This window comes from Marmota monax, unplaced genomic scaffold (assembly GCF_021218885.2).
Source record: "Marmota monax isolate L192 unplaced genomic scaffold, Marmota_monax_Labrador192_F-V1.1 WCK01_AAM20220418_F8-fsc00001, whole genome shotgun sequence".
NCBI lineage: Eukaryota > Metazoa > Chordata > Mammalia > Rodentia > Sciuridae > Marmota > Marmota monax.
Window position 1 is genome coordinate 24,784,990 of NW_026693777.1, and position 11,411 is coordinate 24,796,400.

An 11,411-nucleotide genomic window follows, 5' to 3' on the forward strand; every position below is an offset into this window, starting at 1 on the left:
TTTAAACCCAGAGACATTTTTGAGAGGTATAGAGAAATATATTGTCAGCATGCAATTTAATTGATTAAAGTAACTCTTTAAGTCAACAAAATCAAATTATGACCATCTGAATAAATTCATAGTAAATCAATGACATTAAAAAAAAAAACTCACAAGAAAAGCCAGCATGCTATTCTGGTAAAGGATTTGGGACCTCCTCAAGCCTGTTTCCTCATCTGGGAAATGGTGACAAGAAGAAGCTTCCTTACATAGGAATCCTTGATAAGAATTAAGTAGGATTCAGTTAAAGGGAAATAGAAACTATGTTTCAAATACCAGTAACAAAAAGGGGACAAAATGTATAATCTAGACTTAAAGTAACAATATCTTTTAAAATTAAATTAAATAGAGGTAGTAGAGTCTGGCTCTTTGTGTTTACCAACTGGCCTCATCTGTATTCTTCAGAACAGTCAAATAAATAAACCTGGAGCCAACTTCACAGCTTGTTGCTAATCACCAACTGCATTGAACTGGGGGCTCACACACCATGATTTGTTTCATCAGGCCAATGTCTTAGTTCTAAGGCCAGTCCTCCCCAGGAACAGTCACAGATACCTCATCTAAGTTTTGGTTTCATTCTTCACAGAGGATGCTTCTCTTTCTGAGATGTACCATGGGATAGACTGCATTTTGTCACGCCACCCTAAACACATGCTCCCCAAATTGGTAAAACTCTATCCAGACATTTTTATGAGATGTGATGAAGAAATAGAAATTTCACTTCAGAAATATAATTGTTTATTTAAAAACCAGATTTGATATAAAAGATATCTGTATTTTAAAATTATCAGTAGCCTTGAGAATGATGGTTGGATTTTAGATATATATTTTTTTAATTTGTTGTTTTTAGATATACATGACCGTAGGGTATATTTTGACATATTATAGACTTTCTTTTTTCTTGACATCTGCACATCTCTAGCTCTGGGTCAGGTTGTAGACACCTTCTTCCATTCCAGCTGCCACTTCTCAGTGCTGGATGGCTAACCTATAAAATGAGGTGGGAGATACAAGATCCTCAGAGCCAAGCACATAGTCAGAGTGGCCGTATTCACCCCAAAGGGATAAATTCCTTGGGCTGGATGACTGACTTGCGTTAGTTTCCCTTTACCTTTAGGGTTCTGAACTTGTTCAGAGTTCAGGAGTGTACCAACCACCAGCCCACATTAAAGCCCTTCAGGCAGCTAGGCCAGCCCTGACTGAAGGCCAGGCCACCAAGAAGCCCTGAATGCCATACTCTGGATGCATTTGGAAGAAAAGTGGTTTTCCTACACTTGAAGCTATTGATGGTTTGGCCTGTCCCCCTTCTGTGGTCAGGATAGGAGAAATCAAATATCAATAGTGACTGGCACCTCCATCTCTCCTCCTACCCAAGCACACACTGAAGCAGGGAAGAGAAAAAGGTGGCTATTGACTTAAGTACCTCCAAGGTGCTTAGGCAAGATGCTTGGTGCTTTGTATATATTGTCTCATTTAATCCACCTCTGGAGTTAGGTGTTTTTATCCCCATTGAATAGCTGAGAAATTTCAGAGATCTTAAGTCAGTTGACTGAGGTCCTGTACATAGATCATAAGCCACAGAGACCAACCCAAGTTTGACCAATATATTCAGATTCACCCCCAAAAGGGAGTGTGCTAAAATTGTTCCATAAATCCCAGACCTGACAGAGGGTCACCTCTATCAGGGTCATTGCGACCATCTTTTTTCCAATGCTGAACACACACACACACACACAGAGTAGAGGATGCCAGGGGGATATGGTTGCTTTGATCTGCTCCAGGTTCCTAATTCAGAGCCCTGGAGTCCTCCACTCGGCTTGAATTCATCCTGAGCCGAGGGCTGGCCAGGTCTCAGAAACGCAGGGCCGTCCATCACTTGTGTCTCAGGCTTGCTCCTCAGAGAGCCCGAGTCGACCACAACCGCCTTGGCCCCGTTCCACTGTGAGGGAGTCACAAAACTGGCATTTAAGTCCAGAGCGGAAAAAACACCCCAAGCTTGTTCGTTTTTCTGACAGGTGCTGGAGCCCATGAAAGGTCAGATTCCAGCGCACAGTCACATCCTGGCTTAGCTGGCTCCAGGCACACAAAGGCCTGTCTGTCTCTCCAGAGCGCGGGGAGCAGGGACCGAGGCCAAGGGCTTAAAATGGCTGCCCGATGGCCCGCTCCTGCTGATCCATTCCTTCACGGACATTGGCCTAAATGAAGCATTGGGAAGCCCAGCTGCCAAAGATGTGTGAAACAGGCAGAATGAAGAAGAATGCAGGCTTTTTCTTCTGTGTAATTGCCAGAGATATTAACACCCCCCCCCCCCCCCCCCCCCCCCCCCCCCCGGCAGCCCATGAATCCAGGCCCTGACTTGGCCTGCTGTGGCTCATTTGTAAGAGCCCTGGGACACTTGTGTTTCATGTTCAAAGCCTTGCTGGGCTGGAAAATTGAGTGAGAGCTGTCCCTCCAAGCCCTCTGCAAGGATCGAGGGAAATGAAGGAGTTTGTTCTCTTCCTCACCGATGCATCCGGGAGTGCTCAGGGTCGCAGTGTTGTTGGAACAGAGGGTGTGTGTTTGAATGCACGTAGCCACATGCCTTCAACCAGGAACGTTTGTTTTTGCAGCCTTTATGAAAACATCCCCCGATTCAAAATGGCTCCAAGGACCCACGAGCCTGTATTTGAAGTTCCTTACCACCAGCGGTAGGCTGAAGTTCTTTTCATATCTCTAACCTTCTCCAAAGGAGCTCTAATGACCCCCCACCTTTCTAGTCACATGACTCCTTTCCCTTTCCTCCCCAGCTAACTTTGCACCAAACTGTGAGGCTGCTAGCAGGCAGGTAGTTACAGTAGCTACTGCACATCATCCTTGTGAAGATGATCTTGATCTTACAGTAAGAAGTGTAATTGAAACTTCTTTTAAATAGCAAGCTCAGAGTACCAATAAAAAAAAAAAATTTTTTTTTAACCTGCCTACTCAGGCAAATGTTTTTTTAAAAGTCATTTTAGAGTCCTTTCTTTTCCTACCACTTGAAAATTAAATCCTGACAAGAAACTTTCTCAGGGAACTAAGCCGCAGGCTGGAAACTGAGGCCTGGCTACTCATTCCAGCTGTGTCCTGGGGCTAACATGTTCATATTCAGAGCACCTGGAAGCCTCAGATTTATTGTGAGCACCACAAAAGACTGACAGCAGAGCTCTCCTTGGGCCATCTTTCCATGTGTCTTGAAAGTGTCCCCAAACTCTAAAAGTTCTGTCCTTGCCACAGTCCATTGGTAAGACTCGTAAGTTTCACCAAAGTGTTAATTCAGTGAATTTTGGCTAGTAGCCTATGTGAAAAGGTAGGGTGTCCTTGGGGCCTGTCACATGGTCACTTTATAATTAAGTCTCCCCTTCTCTTATCAAGGGACACAGACACTTCCCTAGTAAGCATGTTGATGGCTGCACCCATTATGTGCACACATAGCTAAGCTCTTTTCAGGCATTAATTTTCCTACTACTTTATAAAGTAGATATGTTTTATTCCATTTTATAGAAAAGGAGCCTAAGGCTCAGAGAGGCCACTTGATAAGGTAAAGTCAGCACACAAATCTTTACCAAATCAGACTCCAAAGACTGTGCTATTAGCCACCATGCTACAATGCCTCGAAACCTAATGGGGCTATTAAGAATAAATAATTTCTGATAATCTTTTTAAATAGTAGAAAACATTTTGGTGAAAATGACTACCACTTATTGGGCAGTCAGTATGTGCTGGGCACTATTAGGAGCATTGTGTAAATCTCTTATAACATTCCTTCAGGGTAGGTATTCATGTTCCCATCTTATATGTTAATGGCTTGATAGACACAAAAGACAAAACCAAACCCCCAACTTCATTCAAGAGTAAGAGACTTTGGCAATTCAGCTCAACCACATACAACATAAATTTGGCAGCAAAAAAACTCAGGGCTAAGTTGTGCTGTCGTTGTTTACAATGAATCAAAAGACATTCTGCTGTCATCTATACCTAATTAGAATAAATACATAAATTCGTTAAAAAATTCAGGGCTACATTGCTCTTATTTATTATTATCAGAAATCATAACTATGGCATTTCTTGAGCATAGAATGCCATATCATGTAGGGCTCCTTTCTTGGTAGGCTCATTGTTCCATGTGGGGGATGTCAGCTTTCCAAAAAAATGTGATTCCTGTGATTTCCAGACTGCCTGGGGCTTCATATGTGTGTGTATGTGTGTGCGTGTGTGTGTTTGCACATATCCCGCTATGTATGTCTGTCAAACTGCAGGGAGCTTTCCCTCATTTAAACAGCCAATTAAAACCCACTTTGGCACTTAACACACGTCACTGCTTCTCAGTGCTCAGCTGCCTTCCTGGCAGGCCTTTAATTTGATAAAGAGCTTCTAATAACGACTAACAGAGGCCCAGTAAGTTAATTAAACCCTGTCCTTTATTTTGCTTTCAAGGTGTGCCCTCCTCATAAAAAGCCCAAGGTTTGTGCTCGCAAATGACTTTAGACAATGTTCCATGCTTCAACGGGAAAAGTATGTCTGTCATGTCCTGGCAAGTTACAAGTAAAGACTCAATTTCAGCACCATGTCAGACTTTCACGGAGGCCAGAAGCAGATGGGAAAAAAAAACCCTCTGCACCCAAGAGTATGGAGGCCAGAGTTAGAAATGGAAGATGAGTTTCCTCTGAGAGTATTATGCTGAAAGATGGCCTGGCTGTCATATCAAACTCCATTATCCCATTTCTTTAAAGTAATCTAAGAGTCCAGATGGGTTGTATAAACAGAAGAGGAGGTTCCTGCGAGTTCACTCTCTTAATGAAGCCCGTATGTTTGACTCATGTAATAAGTATTTAATCATGCTGATGAAATTCATTTAAACTTCAGCCACACACACTGTAGCCGAAGCCCTGATAAGGCCCTACATCACTTGAGTCAGCAACAGCGGAACCAGGTAGGTGAGGCCAAAAGTGGATGGCATCTTGCAGGGAAGTGGGCTTTGGAGGGCACCACATGGAAAAGATAATGAACCCTGAAAAGCTGGCTTGTAGACCACTGTCTCTGAGTCCTTGCCGTGGTATGCCACATCTGTCATGATAAGATGCTGAAGATATAACAGATCAGAAGGTACATTAGAAGCAAAGTTTCTGCTGCATGTAATAGAAACCCCCCATAAACCAGCTTGAACAATCTGAAGGTTTTCTGAATACAAAGCAAAAGTCCTAATATATACGGCTGCAAAGCTGGTTCATTCAGAGCTTTCTCCACCTCTGTTCTGCACTCCGAGGTATGTGCAGTTGTCCTCAGGCCAGCTGTCTCCATGATCACAAGATACGCCAGCCAGTACCACATTACAGTCAATAATGGCAGTGGAAGAAGAGAGTCATTCATTCCTTCATTGATAAAGAATCTTTTCTTAAAGTGTCTCAGTCCCACTCCTGAACATTTTCTGTTCAAAAGTCAATTACTGGCAGTGGGATGGGATCACCATGATTGACTCTTTATCTCTGAGTGGCAATAGGGCAGTGTCAGACTGGAGCCAGCACATACCAGCTGGAGAAAGCTGATAGTGAACATCTCTTCCCAGTCCTGCCTTAGTGACCTCATGGTGGTGGCTTTAAAGTGGCCATTGTTGGACTGTTTACACCACAGGGATTGTCAAATACTATATATCAAGGTTTGGTTTTGTTTCCTGAAGATCCAAATGATAAGCATTTACCAGTGCAGCACTGTGACAGGATCACCTTGCTTATAGTTGGAGCCAGAATAAAACTGGGGTGCTTGTAGCTAGAAGAAAAGTAGCTAAGTGAGCTCAGAATGAGCAATCCACAATATCTGCCTGAGAAGGGCTTGGGTTGCCCACTGGTTTTTCTCTGGGAAAACATAGCACTCAGAGACTAAGGAAGATTGAAATAACTTATAAACAGTAGGGGGAAAAAGTGGCTTTAGAACTATCCTTAAGGAACCTGCTCAGGTAGGAAGCAATTGTTTCATTGATTGGCTTCATTTTTCCACAGAAAATTTAAAAGCTTCTCTAAGGGAGATCTTGGTTTTCTTTTAGTTAAAATGGCTTTCACATTGCTATGCATTATAATCACCTAGTCTACTAACACAGCAGGCTTCTGGGATGTTCCTCTAGCAATCTAGCTCAGCAGGCTGGAGTAGGGCCCAAGACCCTGCACCTTTAACAGTCACCTTCCCCACCCCAGAGTGACCTAGATGTGAGTTATCTGAGAAGCACATTCATAAAGAAAAAGAAAATGCTTCCCTCATGGGCCTAACCCAGAGGTTGGCAAACTAGTCCATGAGCTAAGAATGGTTTTTATGTTTGTAATGGTTAAAAATACCAAAAGAATACTATTTTGTCATATTAAAATAATGTGAAATTCAAACTGCTGTGTCTATAAATAAAGTTTTATCGGAACACAACCACACTCGTTTGTTTACATAATGTCTGTGGCTGCCTTTGTACTATAATGACAGAGTTGAGTAGTTGCAACAGAGATCATATGGCCTGCAAAGCCTAAAATATTTACCATCTGGCCTTTCTGGAGAAAGTTTGCCAAGTCCTGGTCTAACAGGTTTCATTCAATTGAAGAACTAATGGCATGGAGAAGACTTGGTCTCCCAGTTCTCTAGCAGAAGGATCCCAACCAGTTAGGCACATGCCAGGGGCTGCATCAGACACCTTGCAGCCTGGGTGTCAGTCTGAAGCTCTGATGCCTTTGGCTCAAGGACTGACAGTCATGGCCAACTGTCTCTGTCTCGGACTGTGGGAGAGCCCTGGAGAGATGGATTTTGGAGATGCTAATGGTGTCTTTCCTAGTGACATACTCCAACCCATCTCAAACTGATAACCATCATGCCATCATCCATGGAACCTCTACTCTCTCCACACCTGTCTTTGTCCATTTTCTGTAGCTATAACAGACTACTAGAGATTGGGTAATTTATTTTAAAAGAGATTTACTTAACTCACAGTTCTGGAAGCTGAGAAGCTCAAGGTCACTGGCCACATCTGGCAGGGTCCTCATGCTACATCCCAGCATCACTGATGGCATCACATGACAGCAGCACGTGCAAATGCAGCAAAAGAGGAGAAACAACCTTGGTGTGGAACAACCCCTTCTCATGGTAACTAATACAGTCCCACAAGAATAAGAACCCCCACAAGACAGCATTATTCTCTGCATGAAAAAAGATCACTGGTGACTTGAACACCTCTCAAAGGTCCCACTACTTCTTAACATTGTGACATTGAAAGTCAAGATTCAACATGAGTTTCAGAGGGGACAAATCACGTAACACAGTAAGGTCAGAAGAGAGAGTGGCTACAAACTCACTCAACAAATGGCTCCTCTCCTCCCAGAACTTATACTTCAGCTGAGAAGGAAATACAGAAGACTTCTAGGCAGGGCAAAGATAGCAGTAGTTCCATTTCAAGCTGTGGGACTTGGGCAAAATCAACACTTAACCATCCTAGGTCAAGGCTCTTGAAGTCAGGGTTCTCCACAAAAAAGGGACGCCCCAAACCATGCAAAAGAACAACTTCCAAGGCTGCTGGCCTTGACTAATGGCTCTGCAAGGTTCCATTCAAACAGTATTGTTGACAGAATGTTGCTGATGAGGACACAGAATGTGAACCTTAGGAAGAGGGGGACTCAGAAGAGGGGACTAGACAAGGATGAGGGATGAACACACAGGAAGGTGATATGGAGAAGGATCGTGAGAGGAAGTGTAGGTTGGGTGAAGAGACCCTTGCTAGGGTTGCATCATGGTAGTTAGGCTACACAGATCAGGTCGTATTATAGAGGATGCAGAGCCAGAGTCCAAAATGTATACTTAATTCCAAAGGGAAAGGAAAGCCAGGGTTGGGTTTTTAAATGTAAATTTTGCATTTAAAAACATTTTTTAAATAAAGCACAAGTCATAAGTAAATTTCCATTAAATGAGTCCATCCATCTAACAATGTTTCTGTATCTGCACTGCTCCATTAAGGCATCTCCTCCTGGCATATAATTAGCAGTAACAATAATCAGATGACTTACAGTTATATGAACTGTCATTATTTAAAAATCATATTTACATGAATTATTTAAGTTTTCCAGTGTCACTTGATGGGTATTATTACTATTATCCTCATTTTACAAAGGCAAAAGCAACAAGATTGTCTATTAAGTAGAAGAAATTGTACTCTACCATTTATATCCTCACTCCATTATTGGTTCAATCATTAAAATGATGCTTTAGATATATATTTATTCATATAGAAACATGGCCAAAATATATTATGGTGTTTAAGAAAATAGACAGGAAAAGAGTCAGATAATCTATGTCTTTTTTTTTTTTTTAAAGAGAGAGAATTTTTTTAATATTTATTTTTTAGTTCTTGGCGGACACAACATCTTTGTATGTGGTGCTGAGGATCGAACCCGGGCCACATGCATGCCAGGCGAGCGTGCTACCGCTTGAGCCACATCTCCAGCCCCAGATAATCTATGTCTTAAGGAAAGTATCATGGGGTGGAAAACCAGAGTCAGGCCATCTGTGTACAAACCCTAGTTCTGACATTTACTGGTTATATGACCTTGGACAAGCCATGCAAATTCTGGAAACTTTACTTTTCCCCTCTGCAAAATAGGTATAATATCTCATGTGGCTATACTGCCGATTAATCAGAAAATCTACATGTGGTAGCAGAATAATGACACCCCTCCTGAAAAGATGCCTATGTCTTTGGGATCCTGCTGTCAAGCCCTCATCACAGCCATGTCAATCCAGGTGAGCTGAGAGGTGTATTTGGAGCCTTTTGGGAGCAGAGGAAACCATTCACAGTTGGTGACTGCCTTAGACAGGTGCCAGGAATTGGAAGGGTTGGTGGTATTTCTGTTTTGTCCCAAACCATATTCTGGGACAAATTAAATTGTTTTATCTAAATGGCCTGGATTTAACTGCTGTTTGAAATTTTTACTAACTCACTTAGTGCCCCTTAAATATCTGGATTCCCAACTACTGTCTTGGAAGGAGGCAGTATAATTTCCTTACTGAGCACATGAGCGTTGAAATCACATGTCCAACTTTAAGCTCTCCCAATTACCAGTGGTATGATCTCAGTTAACCTTCCAAAAGTCCAGTTAGCTCCTCTGTAAAAGTCAAATGATGATGTGTTCCTGACAGGTTTTGAGAGGATTCAATGAGAAGATGCCAAGCACTCAGCACAGTACCTGACAATAAGCACTCCATAGTGGTAACACACAGTCCCAATTGCCCACAATGTGCCATCTCTCCAAGAGAAAGGACTGCTACAACCACCACTGCAGCCATTCTCTCCTCTGCCACTGTCATGAGGCCCAAAGCATTCACAGGCTCAGTGCAGACTTGAGCACACACAGGTCTGGGAGGCCCCAGAAGCCCAGTGAGATGGCAGCCATGTGCAGCAGCCTGGCAAACTCAGAGAAGCATCCCTGGCATCCCAGGGTCCTGACATCTCCTACTGCTGGCTGCCACATGTGGAGCTGAAACATAAGCAGCCTGGCTTACATCATTTCTCTGAGGAGAATGCCAAGGGTCTGCCATGGGTGAGATTGGGGAGGTTTGGTGTGAGCTACCACTCTTCCTCCTCGTCACGAGTGAATGGCAGGAGGTAAGGGGCCTTGACTCACTGGGGGATTGGTCAAGGTGTCCTGCCTATGATTTTTCCATAGTTATCTACCTGATAACTGCCCAAGTACTCCCTGGGTCTTTGAGTGAGTTAAAGTTCTTGGCCAAGAACCCCTGGCTTTCACAGCTGGCAAAGCTGGGTGAACCCCTCCCACTCTATCTTGGCTGTTTCTCTGCCACCGCCCATACCCCAAAGACACCATTGCTTTAATGTAACACAAGAACAATGCAGGGCACCCTGTACTGAACACAGAGAGGTGAGTGGCCACTTTCTCATTTTCTTGGAGCAAAGAGATGACTTTGAAAAAAGTTCAAGGACCTTCATTGTATAACACAAACAAAGTGGGTCAAGGCATTGGCTACTTTGTAGCTGATCTACTCCTATGGAAGGAAGCTCTAACACCCTAGAGTCTGGTGGCAAGAAATCAAGATAAGACGGAGTGCTGGAAGGAAGGAAAGAAGGGAGTGGAGAAAGGAAGGAAAGAAAATTTGACCTTGTAGTTTTAAATCAGGTTTATTTCAGAGGGGCAACTACCAAAGCCCTAACAAGAGCACCATGGCTGGTACTGTGACCCAGGAACCATATAAAGTACTGAAGGTGCCAGAAGAATGCATACGGCTAATGACCAACAGCCACCCCTCCCAACCCCCGACAGCAGGTGCAGGGAGGAGAAGAGACAACTGGAGCCTCTTTGTCTTTGTCATCTTAGACCATAGTGCCCACAAATGATGTGAAGCCCATTTGTTCTGGGAGGGAGAGAAAGAGGAGAAAAGGAAAAAAAAAAAGATCAGCTCACTCTGGCTCCATAGATCACTGGAAGGGAACGACCTTTCCGGGAAGTTGGAGCTCCTACCTGGAACCACACTGACAGTGAACCTGGGTGTCCTAAGTCACCAGGGTTCTGCCAACAGCAGCCCCACCCACTGGCCCAGGGCAAAGGTGGGGGTTGTTTTGCTGGGAGCTGAGACAGGGTACTTTCCCAGAGGACTGGGGGCAGGCATCTGCCAGACCAGGGACACAGGCCCATTTTGTGTGCTGCCCCTTGGGTGTGATTGGGAAGAGAGAACAGTAGTGGATGGCTGTCCCTGGACTATGCTAAGGCCTGGCATAGCTGGAATGTCCTTGGCCAGCTCTTTGTGAGCAGAGTCAGTCAGCAGATGAGTCTCATGATCAGATGACTTGGGCTTGCTGGAGTATTTTCCCCAGGTTTCAGAATCATATGAGGTAATTGGAGTGTCCTCGCTGTCCTTGTTAGATCCCTCAGGTAGCTCTCTCAGTTCTAATTGGTCAGCTGGTACTGAATTTGTTTAGCCCAAGTGGGCATGCCCAAATGGTAGATGTGCCAAGGTAGAATTATAATAGTTTACCACATTCTCCCATCTGTCACAGAACAGGACGCATACACAAAAAAAGAACAGCAGGTGTCCCTTTTACCACCCCAGGTGGACTACACATATTCTTGGCCCCCCACCCTTTACCACCATCAGAACCACATCCCTGTTCACATATCTGCCATGGTCTTTTAAAAGGCTCTACTCCAATGTCCTTACTTCTGGAAAGTCTTCCATGACATCTCCCACCACCTCATGTCACCAAATACCAGAGGACCAATAAGAACTCTTCTTTCCTGCATTTGTTTAATAAACAACAATTAGGCTCCTGTCTGTGCCAGACGCTGTCCATACAGAAGAAACAAAGACTCGTGCAGTCCCTGTCC

At 43.8% G+C, this 11,411-nt stretch overlaps 1 long non-coding RNA gene across 1 annotated transcript; it reads right to left on the bottom strand.

The window, feature by feature from the left end:
* Positions 1-853: 853 nt before the first annotated feature.
* Positions 854-10,554, bottom strand: LOC124104230 (uncharacterized). The gene is made up of 3 exons (XR_006855384.2): positions 10,491-10,554; positions 7,013-7,084; positions 854-1,027 (listed from the first exon to the last, which is right to left on the bottom strand). It is a non-coding gene; the product is annotated as an uncharacterized LOC124104230 (long non-coding RNA).
* Between the last annotated feature and the right edge of the window lie 857 nt (positions 10,555-11,411).